We start from the raw sequence: 5,000 nt of genomic DNA on the forward strand, positions 1-5,000 counted from the left end.
CAGGGTCAGAGACATCTCCTCTCCTGGAGGAAAATTCAAGTGTTAGTGGCCCTGCTTGAGCAGTTGCTGCAAAATGTGGTAGAGGCACACAGCCAGGCTTGATGGGAAAGAGTGAGCAACCCTTCCCTGGTGGTCTAGTGGTTAGGATTCGGCGCTCTCACCGCCGCGGCCCGGGTTCGATTCCCGGTCAGGGAATGAGCTTTTGCCCTCTTGTAGCAGTCGTGATTGCAAAAAGGCAGACTACACACTCAAGCGCTGACGGCCTCGTCGAGAAGCATGGCCAATTAAATGTTTGCGTGTGAAAAAGACCTCCTTCGAGCCGGAGTCGAACCAGCGACCTAAGGATTCCCAATTTGCCACCTACAGTCCTCCGCTCTACCAGCTGAGCTAAAGCTGGGGAACAATAGTCTGTTTGAGGAAGGGAAGAGGGAAAAAGAAGGGGAAGAAGGGGAAGAAGAGGGAAAAGGAAAAAGAGAGAAAAGAGAGGTTAAAAAGAGAAAAAAATGAAAGGAAAGGGAAAAGGTAAATCCACCTTTGACCTGTCTGTTTGATTTTTGGTAGATTGCTATTCATATTTTATAGAAAATTGCCTTTTTATATGTTTCATTGATAAATCACTGACGTGAACGACGTCGGTTCGAATCCCACCTCTGACAAGGTTGAAATCACCCAATATCTTTTCTGATCTTTTCTTAATGAATGCACATAAATGTATAAATGTCATGTGCTTTTATGCCTTAACACTTATGTTATAAAAACGTATTTTTCATTGTATGGATACATGCTTATATTTATTTATTTATTACCCATATGAATATGGAGTTCCTTCAAATGTACTACAGTATATTAGATGTAGGTCTATAAGAATAATAATAATAACTAGAATGTACATTTCCAGAGGAAAATGTGAAGTGGTGCTTGCAGTGGCAAAACTCACCACCCGGTTGCTAGGGTGTTATGGCTGGTTGCTATGGTGTTCTGGGTGGTTGCTAGGCGGTTGCTAGGGTATTATTGTTGGTTGCTAAGTTGTTCTGGGTGTTGCTAGGTGGTTGCTATGTGGTTGCTAGGGTATTCTGGGTGGTTGCTAGGGTGTTGCTAGGTGGTTGCTAGGGTGTTCTGGGTGGTTGCTAGGGTGTTGCTAGGTGGTTGCTAGGGTGTTGCTAGGCGGTTGCTAGGGTGTTCTGGGTGGTTGCTAGGGAGTTGCTAGGCAGTTGCTAGGGTGTTCTGAGTGGTTGCTATGGTGTTGCTAGGTGGTTGCTAGGGTGTTCTGGGTGGTTGCTAGGGTGTTATGGGTGGTTGCTATGGTGTTGATGGGCGGTTGCTAGGGTATTCTGGGTGGTTGCTAGGGTGTTCTTGGTGGTTGCTAGGGTGTTCTGGGTGGTTGCTATGGTGTTGATGGGCGGTTGCTAGGGTATTCTGGGTGGTTGCTAGGGTGTTCTTGGTGGTTGCTAGGGTGTTCTGGGTGGTTGCTATGGTGTTGTTAGGCGGTTGCTAGGGTATTCTGGGTGGTTGCTAAGGTGTTGCTAGCGTGTTCTGGGTAGTTGCTAGGTTGTTGCTAGGAGGTTGGTAGTTGTCACAGATGGTTACTATGAAGTTTGTAGCATTTTCTTGACATGATTTAGCACTTAGCTAATCAATATTAGCATGTAGCTATTCTCTGCTAGCATGTGTAGCATGTAGCAAGTCATGTTTGCTAGCATGAGTAAAAAGAGCCAACCCCCATCTCTATACGATGTTTCGATGCAGAGATGTAGGTCTTACAAAATGGTTGCTAGGGTACTCTGTTTGGTTGCTAGGGAGTGGCTTGGCAGCTGCCAATCATGAAGCTCCAAAGTCAATGTGAATGTATGAACCAACCCCCATCTCTATACGATGTTTTGATGCAGAGATAAAGTCTTGCAAAATGGTTGCTAGGGTACTCTGTTTGGTTGCTAGGGAGTGGCTTGGTAGCTGCCAATCATGAAACTCCAAAGGCTGCTTGTCAGTATGAATGATATAAACCAACTCCCATGCCTCTATGACATTCAGAATGGAAGATATCCCTCTTTGGATTTTGGTTGCTAAGGTGCTCTACAATGGTTGCTAGGGCATGGCCAGAAATTGTTGAGGTGATTCATGATTGGCTGTTTGCTGGCCCAAGTCAAACGAGCCCACCCTCATGTTTCTATGACACTTATATCCTGAGATATCCCTTTGATCTCTTTTAATGGAAGTCTATGGGAGTTGTTGCTAAGGTGCTCTAAATGGTTGCTAGGGCGTGGCTTAATAGCTTCACAATGATGCTGAGAGACTGATTGGTCGTCTGAGTAAAATGAGCCCGCCCCCTTGTCTCTATGACACTGTGATCCAGAGCTATGTTCAATACAAAATCCCTATGCAATTTACCATAGTAGGAAAAACACATGCATTTGATGGGACGTCCTTCACCATAGTAAGTCAATGGGGAAACTTTGGGCAGCTCCTGCCCCCCAGGGGTGCAACTTTTACCCCATTGTGTGGTATGTTCTTAAAGAGCCTGCCAGCCTCTTCAAATGTGGCAAATCTCACGTTTGTCCGAAATCCTTGTTTGGAGCTACGAGTCGTCAAAGTTTGTCTCAATGTTAAGTCTATGGGATTTTTTGGAAATTTGTTCGCCCCTGGGTCGAACACCGTACCCCCGATCTCTGATAAAAGTGATAGGACACTTCTCCTCAATAGGCCGCACGATTTGATGCCTCATTCATGGGTCTGTGACAAAAACTGTGGACGTAGGAGTGCTCCAAACTTTTTCCTGGAATAGTAAAATGCTATACTAGAAAATTTTCAATGGGAAAAATTTGGGGAGCTCCTGCCCCCAAGGGGTGCAACTTTTACCCCATTGTGAGGTATTTTCTTACAGAGCCTGTCACCCTCTTCAAATGTGGTAAATGACAGGTTTCTGCGAAATCCGATCTCAGAGCTATGACTCGTCAAAGTTTGTCGTAATGTTAAGTCTATGGGATTTTTTTTGGCCGTTTTTCGCCCCTGAGGCGACCATCGTACCCCCGATTGCTTAGAAAAGTCATAGCACACCTCTCCTAAATAAGCCGGTCGATTTGACACCTCACCCATGGGTCTGTGACAAAATCTGCGGGAGGAGTAGCGAACCAAAAAGTGGCCAGAATAATAAGAAGAAGAAGAAGAATAATAAATAACATGGGGGTCAATGGGGAAAATTTGGGCAGCTCCTGCCCCCCAGGGGTGCAACTTTTACCCCATTGTGAGGTATGTTCTTACAGAGCCTGTCAGCCTCTTCAAATGTGGTAAATCGCAGGCTTCTGTGAAATTCTCGCTCGGAGCTATGAGTCGTCAAAGTTTGTCGCAATGTTAAGTCTATGGGATTTTTGGGAAATTTGTTCGCCCTTCGGGCGAACATCGTACCCCCGATCGCTTAGAAAAGTCATAGCACACCATTCCCGAATATTCCGCACGTTTTGAGACCTCATTCATGGGTGTGTGACAAAAACTGCGGGAGGAGTAGCGTGCCAAACTTTTGGGCCGACTCAAAAAACACAATAGTAATAGTGTTGCCTTGCTTTCAGCAAGCACCACTAATAAATAGTTAAGGTGCATTTTTGCAAAATCAGTGTTTTGACTCAAGCTCGCAAAATGATTAATGATAAAAGTTATTACTGTATTCATATGTGTTATTTGTATGTATGTAATTTACATATTTGCTTGAGAAAAAAATACCCAATTCATTAATACAATCTAATTTAAAAATGAAATAAATTAGAATTGAAAGAACTGCAACAATGTAATTGTCTTCTCTGAGTGAATGTTGGCAATAAATAAAGGATTGCTGTTTTAATATATTAAACATTTATTACAAAATTATCTATTTCTCTCTCACACACAGTAAGCAATGCACATATAAAAAAGAATTGAACAATTAAATATAAAATACAAATATAAAATAAATAAATAAACCAAATAAAAAAGTAATAAAGGAAGAAGATTCTGGTCAACTGGTAACAAAAATATATAAAAGACAAAATCAGGCTCACACCAAAAAACTGTAATATACAGTGTTTTTTCTGTTATGTTAATTATTTTTGAAATGCCAGACCAGACCTATATGGGATGAATATTGAACAGTTTATTTCTTATTTGCCCTCTTCCTCCGCATCTCCTCCATCCACTGGTGAAGTGAAATACCAGCATTTTGGGGAAAGTATATGTACCCATAATACTGGCTGTGGCCACGACAACAGTCTGGCCACTGGGCAGGGGGATGATGGTACTGGCCTGCTGGGAGTTAAGTGTTTGTCCAGTTTCATTCCTCAGTCCGACCAAGTACTCTGCCAGGCTGTCCACTCTGTCCATCCCTGAGATACTGCGCTCATCCTCAGCCTGTTAAATATATGAATATATAAAAATAAAATAACAACAATATCACAGGCAGAAAAATATTACATCTTTCACACTGTTTACATGTCACAAAGGACCTACCAGTTCTTGCTGTGGTGCTGCTGGAGTCATGGCAGGTGTCCCAGAGGGACTTGTAGTTGTAGCAGTGGGAAGAGAGGCTAGGACGATCAGAAAGTACGGAGGAGCAGAAGCTAGGCTGGTGGGCACAGCTGTTGGGGCAGAGGGTGCAGTGGTGTCCTCATTGGAAAACTGTTAAATGTAATAATAATAATATATTATTATTACATTTATTGTTTTTATTATTATTATTACACTGCATATATATTTGAATATGCTAAAAATGTAAATATCAGTATCAGTAAATACTCATTACTTACTGATGCCATAGTAAAAGTTGTGGTGAGAGGTGAGAGCAGGTGTTGCCATCTACCCAGGTGTTGCCATTGCCCAGATGTTGCCATCTTCCCTGGTGTAGCAGCAGATGATGTAGATAAGGGACCAGGTGTTATTGAAAATGGACACTGACCTGTAAGGCTACAGGTTAAAGGAAAAGAAAATTAAATTTAATAATAGAGACAACAACATCAACACTACATAATTTTAGGACAATA

The 5,000-nt window shown here is 42.5% G+C and overlaps 1 non-coding gene across 1 annotated transcript; it reads left to right on the forward strand.

The window, feature by feature from the left end:
* The first annotated feature begins 123 nt into the window (after positions 1-123).
* trnae-cuc (transfer RNA glutamic acid (anticodon CUC)) lies at positions 124-195 on the forward strand. Its single transcript has one exon. It is a non-coding gene; the product is annotated as a tRNA-Glu (tRNA).
* The last annotated feature ends 4,805 nt before the right edge of the window (positions 196-5,000 follow it).

This window comes from Pimephales promelas, chromosome 5 (assembly GCF_988280905.1).
Source record: "Pimephales promelas chromosome 5, fPimPro1.hap1.1, whole genome shotgun sequence".
Taxonomy (NCBI): Eukaryota; Metazoa; Chordata; class Actinopteri; order Cypriniformes; family Leuciscidae; genus Pimephales; species Pimephales promelas.